At 28.5% G+C, this 14,348-nt stretch overlaps 1 protein-coding gene across 2 annotated transcripts in view; it reads left to right on the top strand.

Annotated features, from left to right (window-relative positions):
- Nucleotides 1-905: 905 nt before the first annotated feature.
- The window catches only part of LOC106793543 (putative uncharacterized protein DDB_G0274535), a 244,820-nt gene continuing 231,377 nt past the window's right edge, over nt 906-14,348 (top strand). The window contains exons 1-2 of one of the 2 annotated variants that reach the window (XM_014760556.1): nt 906-2,143; nt 4,931-5,162. The gene's annotated coding sequence lies outside the window, so the exon portion shown is untranslated. The remainder of the gene's footprint in view (nt 2,144-4,930; nt 5,163-14,348) is intronic. The other variant, XM_014760557.1, reaches the window with a different exon arrangement.

The following is a 14,348-nucleotide window of genomic DNA, read 5'->3' as shown; positions in this document are numbered from 1 at the left end:
GAATAAATAAATAAATAAATGAATAAATAAACGAATGAATAAATACTTACATAGAATTACGAGGAATGATCTAGAGAAAGGATAGGTAGTAGAAATACGAGTGAGTTTAGAGAATTCCAACAAGTTCAGACATTAGGACAAAAAGGATGATGAAAAGTTAAACGTTACAAGGTTCTAGGTTTAGAGTTACTTTCGCATCACTAACACACAAACACACACAGACACATACACACATACACATGTATATATAAATCTAAGGATGGAGTAGGCGTGGCACTTTTCATTGCCTCATTGAATGCTCTTAAAGGAAATATAAAAGAAAGAGAAATAAAAAGAGAGAGAGAGAGAGAGAGAAAAAGCGGAGTGCAGATGTGTGAGTGTGTGTGTGAATCAAAGAAATTATCAAGTTAAAGGGAGATAGAAAGGGAAACGATGCAAAGACCTTTGGCGCGAACGATGTAGAAGATTGAAAAGAGAAAAATTATTAGAAAGAGAAAGAGAAATACCGACAGATAAAATAAGAGAAAATGAATGGTGCGTAAGGGATGGATAAAAGAAATATTCTATGCGGAAAAAAAGAATTAGAGAAACTGAGAGAGAGAGAGAGAGAGAGAGATTGATAGAAAAGCAAGCAATGATAGAAAGAGAAAAATATATATGTATGTGTTAGAAAGAGAACAAAAATAAAGAGATTGTATGAGAGAGACAGAGAGAGAAAGAGAGAGATAGAGAGAATTTGATAAAGGAAGGGGTAGTTTCGAGTTAGAGTGTGAGACGACTAAGGGGGTAAGAGTGAGAGAAAGAGATAAAGAGAGGGCGCAAACGTGGCTTTGGTGGTGGGGTGAAGGGGAAAGTGAGAGGAAGATAGAGAGCAAGACAGAACGGCGATTTCAGTCACCGCCCGATCCTCGGCGCGCACGGTTTTCGGATGGGCTTTTTGTCGTCTATTTCTCTTCATTCCTTTTTTTTCATACAACGAACTGTCATCCAAACACACAATTATATCATATAATGTTTCTTTTAATTATACGAATTTGTGATTAAGTCAAACATTATATTTTTTCAATAGTGAATTTGAAAATTTTCTCGAGAACATTTAATATAAGAGAAAAAAGAAAATAAATGAATAGAATAAGATAATAAATTTGGTTATCAAGGATACGTGAACTGGGGGTGAACGTTAATAGTGTGTTTTCGATAAAGTGAAATTTCCTTTTTTTATTATTGCTGTTTCTTTTTTTTGCTTTTCTTGTTTTCTCTTGTTTCTCTTTTAATATGGTTCAGGAAGATAATGTTGTCAGTGTGTTTGATAAATCGATATGTGACACTAAAAACATCGTTATGTTCAATTAAATCTAGCTTTTAATTGACGTTTATTTAGTATTATTATTGGTTCAAATTAATGACGAGATTTGGCAAGCTCGTTTTTTTTCGATCTACATATCTTGACCTCGTGACTTGTGCGTCATTCGCGCATCGTACATGGACATGCGTATATATGTAAAAGGATTTTAGTTCTTTTCCTTCGTTCCTGTAATACCACAGTGTGATGATACCAGTGTATAATCGACAAATTTTCAATACAAATTATTAATTCAAGAAAAATATATCTAAACATTCGTGAAAAATAATAATGAAAAAATAAAGTAACATAAATTATATCATAAAATCGAGAAACAAATGTATAAATAATATTAGATCAAAAGGATATTGTTTGTGTATTGTTGTCGTAATAAAATAACGCGAGTGTGTGTTATCATCGCGCGTGCTGTATTATTGATAATATTTGATATGTTATCCGAAGAAAATAAAAAACTACAAATAAATGATCAACGAAACTGTAAAGGGGAACCTTAAAGTGTGATATCCGTTTAGTTATTCATTTAAATTACACGAATTATCTACAACGCGAGTGAGACCATTCGAGATTTTTCGAACGAAGGACACATTGAAACGTTTATAAATCGTGTGGAAAATTTTTCAACGAGAAGATCGATAGTCTCGCGAGTTTCCCCGTAATCGTCGTCAATTTTTTGCACCATACGTGATCATCGAAAATTTGGTTTTACTTTGGATTTATTTAATTTCGTTGCTGTTGTTTCGCAAAAGAATGCAGTCCGACGAATGTTCGTGACGAATACAGGTAAATATCATCGAATATCTCGCACACGATTTTATTTTGATCCGCCATTTTTTGCTTCCCTTTCTATTTTCATATTTTTTCCTTTTTCGTATTTTATTTTATTTAGTTAGGATTATTCACGACTCGTAAAATAAACCTTTTTTCCACTCGACGGATTCGATTTTTTCTTTTTTTTTTTTTCGGTTATATTCGATAATAGTTGCAACAAATGGAAAAAATGAATTAATAAAAAAAAAAAAAAGAAGGAAGAGGAAAAGGAGGAAAAAATGTGTAAAAGCTGCAACGAATTTAAAGCAACGAGCTAACCTAAAGTTCTTTATTTCCCAACGGTTTTCAACGGTTTTTATCGCATAAATTTTCGACCTAGACGCAGGAAAAATCAAGCGAACGAGCGTGTCACTGGTACGCCTAATTTCATTCTTCTGTGAGATCGAATGAGATAAAATATAAAGAAAAAAAAAGTAAGAATAAAAGAATCCATTTGCTGCAACGCGAATTGGACTGAAAATAATTCTTTTTTTTTTTTTTCACGACCCTACATATTTAATTTTATAAATTTGTTTAATTGATAAATTTGAAAGTAATCGAACACGTTTACGCAAATAATAAACAAATATGTGTGCCAAATATTTCGAGATATTTTGTTTTTCTATTTTTATACTGATTTATAATATACAAAGGTGGGTTGACAAGTTTTCATCTGCAACACAAAAAGAATCTTTTACTTTTTTTTAATTAGAAGTGAGTAACCGTAAAACAAGAATTGTGTTTCTATGTTAGAATTGGACAATTTCAACCCACCAACGTATAAATTAATTGAAAATAAAAATATCAACGATCTGAAATGTTGGATTAACAATAAATTATTAATTTGAAAGTAGGTGATACTATATTATGAGAATAACATCGATCATTATTTTCGTGTACATAAATATATAAATATATACACGTATACACATACACATAGAAACTATTGCTTTAGCTTTTGCTAAAGGTATATACTTGTCATTATTTCATTAACGTGTAATCAGCACTCATTATAAATTATATCAAATGATTGTATGTATGTACAAACATATATTTTCATATTCTGTTTAACGAGTAAGCTTTGAGAATCGAGTACCTCTTTCTATATAAAGTGATTATCGTTTAAATAGAGTATCATATTTACAAGCATATAGAAATTAAATTTCTATTCAAAAGCACAGTCGTTAATCAAACGATGCAAATGTTATACATAGATATGTATATGTATACCTATATATATATATTTATGCATTTTCAATGTAGGCATTTTCAAATTCTATTTTCAATTATTAATTTCAATTTCGAGAGAGAATATTTCCAAATGCTTTGACATCATGAAAGAAAAACAAAACACAACTGTGATTATTTTTTCGTTTAATTTAATAATCCATTATTTTGATCATTTATTCTATCGAAACAACAAAATTAATATGATGTTTATATAATTTTTTGACGATTTGTTAAGTACTTTCGTAATTAATAGAATGATTTACTATTGGATATTAGGATATTGTTCTTTTCTTGCATGCAAAATGTTAGAATCTTTTTTCTTTCTTCAAATTCAATACACGTGTTCAAGTTCATAACGCATGAAAACACATCAAACATTATTTATACGTATATTCGGTATTGTTATATTTAATTTTTATCCATGAAAAATTATTTTTGCCGAAAAATGAGGAAGTAAAATTTTAACACGAAACAAATAATTATCGCACTTCTCGCCATCTTGATTAACAAAAAGTTTTCATCTCAATATATAATATAGATAGCAGTGCCAACCCCTTTGTTCAAAGCGTCGCAATTACGAATTAACTATTCAATCTACTTCAAATTAATTTTACAAGCTAGCCCTTATTTTTTCACAGAAATAGATGCTTTCAAGTTAGTTTTTATAATATATCACGGGGTGGATAGCGTAAAGTTAGAAAAAAGTGTTACAAAAAAGTGTTCTAACTGCGATCGTAAATATAACATTTTTGTAATTTATTTAAAAGTAACTTTCGTGTTCTTTTGACTTCGTATAATTTTATGTTCTTAAGAATTTTTTTATTACTGTAACTTTTCCTTCTTCGAATATCCTGGATTTAAAATCGTTTAAATACGACATGTGATCAATTTTTCTATCGACAAAGTTATACTTAACGAATCTAATGAAAATGATTTAAAATATGTTCAAAAAATGATTGAATTGTTTGCACATATATATGTAATATAAAGAACATACATATGTAGATTTGTTGGATTAAATAACGTTGTTTCAATTATTTTGCTAATACGTATGAACACTTGTTAGTACTTTGGAAAATATTATTCGCCGATTCGATTTTAATCAGTGGATTTATTCTTGATAATATTTAATTTTATATCATAATTTATTAATTTATTATAGAATATCGTCTACTTATATATATATATATATATATATTTCTTGTCAAATCTCGTTATTTATCTGTGTTTAAAATGATTGAATTGTTAATAAAATAAATTGTAATGTTTTTTACATATCCCATTTTTGTAAATGCTCGACCTATTGTTATTAGATTATCTTATTTAATTATTGTTCGATAATTATTACATTTTTATTCACGTTTCCATCGCTAATTTTATACAAATTTCCAATGTTTTAATCGTTATGCATAAATTATATAAATATTGAATCTACATATGCATGTATAAATTATATGTAAAAATTAGTACATGCGTATGTATACTGCGAATAATGTTTCTATGATAAATCGTTCGAATTTGTTCATACAGCGATAAAACTGCGATTAGTGATGAAAGAAAAAAGGAATCAACAACAACAACATCTACGACGATTCGTGAGAACGTTTCTAGGAAGCATCGAAATTCCACGAAGAGAATGCAGGAAAGAAAAGTTCATTAAAAAAAGCCGAGAAGAATCGATGAGAACCGAGACGAGTCGAGTTAAGGTCTTACGTGGTTGTTATCATTCTTCTGCTCAGTCAATTTTAATCTATAACACGAGGTATGTATGTGCATATGTTACTGTTACAGTTTAAATAAATCATAATCATTCTATTTCTAAACATATTTAATTGGGTAATAATCTTATAGAAATATTTGTAATAATTTATACATATTTTTATTGGATTAACCAATAAGTGTAATTAGGGAATTTTTAGTAGTTTATATTTAAATAAATAATGCACTATACAGTTTTATTTATCTAAATATATATATATGTGAAATTTAGAAAATATATTAAAAATATATATTACAAATTTAAATTTATATAATATAACTTTCTCTCTCTCTCATTACATGTTATGAATTATAAAATATATAATATATATATATATATATTTACACAGAGAAACACTTTTTAGTATTTTATTTTTAAATAAGAAAAACATTGATTGACAAAATTGAGAATTAGCATATCAGATAAGAGTAAAGTTTTCAAAATGAAAGTGAAACAATGTTATTATTGTAAATATACATACCTAAAACACAAAGTAAACTTTACACATTTAACAAATTTACTTATTGACGCGGTAAAGTTTTTTAATGTTTATGGATTAAGGGTTAATTATATATACATAATAAATAATTATATAGAACACGTATTTCATCATAAATATTGACATCGATATTATGTAACGACAAGCGTGAAATCGAGCATTCAAGAACTCTTCCTTGTCTCTTCTTATCTTTCTTTATGTCGTTCAAAGTATGACAAAGACGACAACTGAGCACGAACCATCTCATCAACTTTTCTCCTCTCTACTCTCTCTCTCTCTCTCTCTCTTTCCTCTCTTGTCCTTGCTTAAAGTTTCCTCGATAATCCGATCAAAAGCTCGTTGACTATCGGAAAACCTTAGACATTCTGATAATATCATTAAACGTACGTCTCTTAATTGCTTCTTCACCTACTACTCCCTCTCAACCAACCCCTTTTACCTCTTCTCTCCTTGCTCATCCTCTTTAATACTCTTCACATTTATCTTACCAACCAATGAAAATTTTCTTATTCGACGGACAAAACCTCATGCACATTATTTTTTCCTTCTTTTTACAAATTATATCTTAGGTTTCTATTGTTATTTATTATGCAATGTTTCTTAATACATTGATATTTTTTAGATTAGGTGTGATGTAAGAATGGGAACGATGTTATGTGTGTAGTCATTTGTTTGCTAATTCGATTAATGTTTGTTTTTTTTTTTTCAAATAATTTGTTGTAATTAATATATATTGAATTTTTTATTGACATTACTCTTTTTGGTCCACGCATAATATTATTTAGAAATTTTGTTTACACAATAAAAAGTAAAAAACATACATACATACAAACATATATATTGTAATATAATTTATTATATTCAAAGTGTATAAACAATTTTTCTTTAATTAGTAGCGTTAAGTGTCTATAATAAAGAAGACAGAAAATGTATTTTTTATATTAAAATATTAAAACATCGATTTGGTGTTTATTTGAATTAAGAATTTAAAAGAAACATTATAAAACAAAATTTAATCAATTTGGTCTGTGAACGGTTGTTATATTTTTTTTTCTTTTTTTGGTAATTTTTTCCTCTTTCTTTCTTTTTTTTCCTTTTTTTTTTTAAATCGATAAAAAAGTGAAGTGTTATTGAACGATCGGTAGGTTTGAACTTTAATAAAGATTATTCACGAATACAACACATGGAGTTAATTAAATATTATAATTTAATTATACGAAGTAGAATTTGTGCAAAGTTTCGAGGTGATCTTATAAATCAATGACATTTTTTTCTTTTTCTTTTTCCTTTTTTTTTTTGAGAATTTGTAAAGCTAACTCTTTACATATCGTATCGTGATATGAAGTACAAGCTTAACTTATGAATTTACATGCGTAACGAAAAAATAATAAAAGAATTAGAGAAAACAAAGTTTATTCGATTTTTAACGGGGGAGGGGGGGGGGGAAAAAAAAAGAAAAGAAAAAAACAAAAAAAAATTAACTTTCCATACGGAACGACGCGCGCCCTCTCGCAATTCCGTCGAATTTATTCCGTGACGTTGGATTTATAAGCCTTTTTTTCTCTTTCTGTCGTAAAACATGAAGCTGTAATTAAAAAGCTTTTCGTCGTCGTAGTCGAACGAAACGCACACGGCTCGCGAGAAGCCAAGAAATTATGCTTTCTCGTTTCAATTTTCGTTTGAGTGTCACTCGAAAAAAGGAGCTACGAATTTTTCCACCTTTTTCCTATCTGTTTGCGCGTGCGCGTGTACTATTTACAAATATTAATCTATACAGTGAGCGTAAATCGTAAATATATCTAAACGTTTGCACTTTTTCGTCTCAAAAAGAAAAAAAATAAATGAAGGAAATAATAAATTTTGCATATTGGTGTAAACGTAAAAAATATATTTTACGAATGTATCATAATTTTTTTTATATATATATATATAAGAAGAAGAAAAAAGATAATTGACCTAGCAGATCGTATGGAAAGAAAAAATTTATTTATTTATTTATTTTTTTAATTTTTTTTTTTTTTTTTTTGTGAATATAATATTTTCACGTTCACGTGGGATTCAGTAAAAATTGTCTCGGCGAAATAAAATAAAAGAATAGATAAAAGTAATTTTACGTTGGGAGATTATTTTCTTTGATATCTTTCTTCGTGTGGGAGGTAAATGTACATGTATAAATATTTTGTTCTCTTGCGTAAATAGAGTTAACCGATAACAATCTAGCAACCGTATATGAAGACGATTTTGCGAGATAGCCCGTTGTTCTTTAGGTTCACTCTCTTTAGATTTATTGCAACTTACTTTTTCTCTACAAAAAATATATCCTTCGTGTGTATTTACCAATCCTGTTAGCATTGGACAATTTCTTATATTTATAATTTCTTTTTCCGACGTCTTAAAAAAACTTTTATCACATTATACCTATTTCCATTATTTTATTTTCGAATTTTTTTTCTTCTTATGATTAATATTATCGATATATAAATTTGAAAATTTTTGTACAATTAATAATCATTTTCGAATATTTGGCATTCGTACGAATTATAATATGATATATAATATTTGAAATAAGTTTTTATATTCAATTGAATTTAACTAAACTTGAATTTTAATTGAATTGCATTTAATTGATCATTAAACTTCGATGCTTACGAGATGACATATTTATATTAGAAAATAAATAATTATAATAGTGTTAAAAGTTGTGTAAAGAAATTGGACCACGTTAAATGGTAAGAGAAAAATATAATATCATATAATATAGTATAGTATCGTATCGTTTGTAAGAAGAGAAGAAAGTTCAAATGGTTGGTCAGGTTAATGGGGCGTCGCGATTATATCTGTGGATAAACGGCTATAAATTCGATAGGAATTTCCGGATAGAACATCGCGGTTTATTGTATGTACCAGTTTTATGAAGCAATTAATTTATTGTGCGTACATATCTACCCATAGGCAACGCTTTTTGGTGTTCCTGCGAAAGAGGCTTTTGTATGCACGTGTGTGTGTGTGTGTGTGTGTGTATATATTTTTCCCCATAAATTCGAAAGATGCAGATGTACGAATAATTTACTACGAAAATCTGAACACAAAAGGTGTTAGATTCGATTTATTTCTTTTCCAAATAAGCGTTCATCGTTGTTCATTTTTTATAAGAATTAAAATCTCGTAACATTTAAATATTTGTTTCCTTTAATATAATCTTCAAAGTATATGTAATATGTAAAATTAGAAAGAAAAAGAACATTAATTACGTTGCCTTGATCTTTCATACCTTTGAATGAAACCTTAATAAGTTAAAATGAGATATGAATTATGAGCAGTATAATTTAGTTACGAGTAAAACCTCTTTTTCGAATGTATTAGATTGCCAAGAGCCTTGAGAAATAACATTTTTTATCCTATTCGTCTTCCTTCGTTGTATAGTGTATATACATACATACAAATACACATGGATACATGTGTGCATGCATACATATATAGGTATACTGTATACTTAAGAGTGCTCTGACCTTATAGCAGAGATACACCAATGTAGATTTTAAAATGACGGCGTAAAAGAGGTTGAAAAAGTAGACGAGAATTTCGCCTATGTGTATATACATGTGCATTATAAATTTTTGGTAAATAATGTAATTTGTAATTAAATAATTCAATGTGCATTGAAAAGTTTTGGTAAATATTTTTTATACTAAAAGTGTGAATAGAATTTAATGAAACTTATATTAAATTAAAGTACACTCTTTTGTCTACGCGTAGAATACCATATGGAGTTATAAATTTAGCATGTAAAGTTCAGAAAATGTCAGAGAATGCGATACTGTAAATTGTGCATCTTTGCAATTTCTTTGTAAAGTTTTGGTAAATATTTTTTATACTAAAAGTAAATAGATTTTAATAAAACTTATATTAAATTAAAGTACATTCTTTTCTCTACGCATAGAATATCATATCGAGTTATAAATTTAGCATGTAAAGTTCAGAAAATGTCAGAGAATGCAATGCTGTAAATTGTACATCTTTACAATTTCTTTCAAATTTCAATCAAGGTTGTTTTTTTCTTTTTTTATTCAAAATAGTCTGCCAATATCGATACCTAATTTCTATTGATCTTATAATACGTACACATATAAATCTTTTTCTCTACTTTCTCGAATTCGTCGTTTTCGAGATTACGTAAAGTTTCGGAATAGTTTTCAACGTTTTCTATCGTTTTTATTTCTTTCTCTCTATTTCTTTTTACTCACCCTTTAATTTCTTAGTCCATTCCATCTTCCCTACTTTCTTATTTTCTCTCTCTCTCTCTCTCTTTCTTTCTCTACTTGTTTATTTTCAACACAATTCCAAGTACACTCTTTAAGAGGAATATCTAGACGGATTTGTTACATCTCGCGGTGTTCTGAAGAGAGAATAAAGAGAATATCGCATCGTCGTAAACTCGAAGAGAAAGAAGAAACTTTAGTCGAGATTTATATATATATATATAAATGTATATATATATATATATATAGATACATATATAGATACTTAGTTATATATTTGAGAAAAATTGAAAAAGTTTTGCCACTAAGTTCGTCGGGTTTGAGCGGGAAAAAAGTTTGATTTGCGAACGGTCTCTCGTTCTTTAATTGAATTTATGTCTTTGTTTCTACATACACACACACACACACATACAGCAGAAACATTTATTAGCTTTTTTTTTTCCTATGATTGAACGGAAATAAATTAAAAAGTTTTAACAATAAAATGATCCTTATCAATTGATATCAAACATTCTATCCTTTTAATAAATTATTTTCTATCAATTATATCAATTATTATAACAACGAGACATATATACGAAAAAGAACAATGCAAATTAAGGTATATAAGAAGTATATGTGTTCCAGCGTGTCAGATATTTATTTAATCATTTATATTGTTTTAAATTTTTTTATTTTTTTAAAATGAATATAATAAAATACTAGAAGAAGAATATTTTAATATGGTTTACAGATAAATTAAATTAAAAATTACTTTAATTTCCAATATAGATAAAATGAATCACAGGTATTACCCGTGGTACAAACAAAAGATCATTGAATTGTTCGAGTGAAATTCGAGTTGACTTTAGATGACGTTGCCATATGCAACGTTAAAGAGCGTTCAACTTATGTCAGATGTTGAAATAAATAAAGTGAAAGAAAATTAATATCACGATAAGGAAGTGCGGAATGTGATAATTAGGGAATTAAGAACGGTATGAGCAGTATGGCAACAAGTGAAATATATCAGATATGTGCGTGACTAAATACCTGGAAGATACACGTAAAATCAAAATTACATGACGACAAATTTTCAAAGGAAGCTTAGGTCGATTAATATCAAAAAGTGGGACTTATATTAAACCTACCAGAGATGCAATTAGTTTATATAAACGTCGTCATTCCAAAAATCTGTGTTCCCTGTGTTGTATCCTGTAACAATCCCTGCTGCTACGATTTGAAATTGAACTTATTAATAATAAAATTAACCTCAACGATTATATTCAGTAACTAAACGCGAATAGCAGAGCAACAACGATTTTTTTCACCACTATTGTAAGTACCGTAATTCGATAAAATAAATCGAGTACCAGAGAATCCCAATAAATAATTACTTTCCACACTTAACAATTCCAACCTTGAACTTTTCTTCAATCCAAGTATTAACGTTTGTACGGCGCAAAAAGCACGAGCTATTTGTATTAAGTTGATTTGTCACCTTTTACCTTTCCAACATTTCGTTTCTTTTTATTCATAAATTTGTTAGTATCGAACGAATATCGTGAAACACTTTTCATTTACATTTCTTATTTTATCATGATTTAATTCTCGAAGAATCTGCCTGGTTCTAATTAAATCTCGGTCAATGCTGAATGACAAAACAGGCTTACGATTAGAACAATTTTTTTTTTTCTTAAATATCTCGTTTTTTTTTTTTTTTTTTTTTTTTAAACGTAACACTATAAAAAATCGAAAGTAAAATAATTCCTAGATAAATATAATACACGATAAAAATATGCATATGAATAGATAGATTTTGTGAACGCATCGATACACACATATATATATATACACTCACATACACGTATATTAATATATTTACACAAAATGGATGTATGCGTATATCCTGTCTAAAGAGAATAGTTTCTCTCTCGCGTTCTGGCCGATAACATGTCGCTTGTGGAACAGTTAGAATTATGGTACCGTTAAATTTAATGCGACTATGTATAAGAGAGCGAGAGAGACGTACATTAAGGGAGTAAGAGAGATAGAGACTATTCTGTGTCGTGCGTGTAGCTTAATCGTATATACTCACGTGTCTACGTGACTTAAATACCCTCACACGTTTAGCTTTATGTATCGTCAGTGATGATCTCCGATATGTGATCGTTAAGATTTATGCGATTAAATTTATTCATTTACTGATTTAACGTTTTGATTTAGTTCCAAATCAATACGATCGAATATCACGATCGTGTTATAATATACGTAATTGTGATTAATTTAATAATTAATATTCAATGCTTCCTATTATCATAGATAATGTTATCATGATTACATTAGGTATTATTTTTCCTTTTGCAAAATATCGAAATTTCATTAACCACAGATAAATGATTACGATGATGATCGATTGAAATTTATTCTCGCGATCGTTCGCATTCGTATTTTATCAATTTTTTTCATATTATTTTTCTTTTTTTTCTACCCCCTTTCCCCTCCCCATCTCCCGTCCCCGCGCCCCACCCCCTCGTAGAATATAACCGCGGCAAAAGTTGCAATTAACGTCTAATTTTTGTTAATGAGATATAATTAAATCTCATAATAATTAATCTCTAAATAATTAATTCGGTTGCTCGGAAACTGTTAATTGATCATTTTGTTGCTTCATTTTCTGTCTCTTTTTTTTTTTCTTAATTTTTTTTTCGAAACACAACCAACCAACGAAATAACGAGGATCTACGCGATTATTATAACGCGTTTGTCTTATAGTGGTTTCATATCTGAACTTTGTATAGAAAAAGTGTGGTGCGTTTTGGTCGAGACGAAGAAAAAAAGAAAGGACGGAAAATAACGAAATATAAAGAAAAGATAAGAGAGAGAGAGAGAGAGAGAGAGAAAAAAAAAGAAAGGGAAGATTAAGTTTTATAACTTCGTTTCGTATTTTATTTTTTTGCATTTTTTTTCTTTTCTTTTCCTTTTTTTTGAAAAGGATTCTTTCTTTCTCAAGAGCAAAAGTAAAAAGTATCATTATGGTAAATGAAAAAAATGGCGAGACGGTTCCAAACGAGACGCGAAGAGTTTTTATAAAACTATGGGGTAAAGGAAGAAAGGATAAAAGAAGATGGAAAAGAGAGAGAGAGAGAGAGAGACTTACTAATGGCCGGATAAGTAAGGGTTGGAGAATATGAAAATTTTGTATATACGTATAGCAGTTCTATAGTCGCTATGTCACATGTCAAAGAAAAGAAAGATAAAAGATAAAAAGTCTAGAGAAGGGTCCTCACCCCTCTCCTCTTCTTCCTTCTCTTCACCAGCATACAAATATAAACGAAATTTTTACTTTTATTTCGACATTGAAATTTTTTTTTCGTAGCATTGTTCCCACGAGGAATTAAAATTCGTGGGCAAGGGGGGGGGATGACATATCTTTTCTTCAAAGACTCTCAACGCGATCATTATGAATTTTTGTTATTTAATATTAAAAACCGTAATGTGTATATATATATATATATATATATATATATATGAATTTTTGGTATAATAGTTTTAATTAAAGGATGGATCCAAAGTTTCTATTATTTGTAGGTTTGTTTCTATTACAAGTAAATACATTTTTGTATAGTTTAATAATCTTTCTAACACACAGGAATAAATTTCTTTTTCTTTTCTGCAAGTTGTTTACTTATTTTCCTTTACTATAATATTATATTTTCTTTTTAAAGTTTCTAAACTTTACAACTCATTTTTCTATATTATTTTTTATATGCTCGTTAGAAATCATTATAAAATAAGAATCTCATATTAGAATATTCGTAATAAACATAAACATGGTTACGTGATAAAATTACAGGAACATTTATGTAAGATAAGAAATGAACTTTAAGTTGGACTCACGTAGAACGTTATTGTTCTCATACAGAAGATCGTTAGATCGTGTTAGATCGAAAGCTCGGTTAGGAGGTAGGACGTGTAGTTGGTAGTACTATAGTTATATAGTCATTGTAGTCGTGTTTCCCTGGAGACTGGACGACGATAGGATATCGAGAATAGCATACCTTTGCTTGGATCTAAACGTATGTACGTGTATATACGACATATATCTGTAGGTACCTTTTGAATTTTAAACCAGAGTTGTTACCGACTTCTCTGACATTTTCCTGAAAAGTTTGTTTAGTTGCATTAATGCAAAATTTACCATTCTCTTTGTTTTTCTTTAGAATAGATAAATGTATTAAGAAGAGTCGTTAGAGATATATTTCGGTTCGTTAAATTTAAATTATTTCTAAAGTTATTATAATTTACAATTACAATTTGTTATTTATATTATATGTGGTTCTATTTTATTGTATTAATTAGAAATAATTTGTAGGGTATGTCAAGATTTTCTTTTTTTTTAATATCTAAAGTAATTTAATATACTATAAATATTATATTATAATATGATAT

This window comes from Polistes canadensis, unplaced genomic scaffold (genome assembly GCF_001313835.1).
Source record: "Polistes canadensis isolate GaletaPanama2010 unplaced genomic scaffold, ASM131383v1 scaffold_15, whole genome shotgun sequence".
Lineage (NCBI taxonomy): Eukaryota > Metazoa > Arthropoda > Insecta > Hymenoptera > Vespidae > Polistes > Polistes canadensis.
Note: the sequence above shows the minus strand (reverse complement) of the source record. Positions and strands in the feature narration are given on the sequence as shown.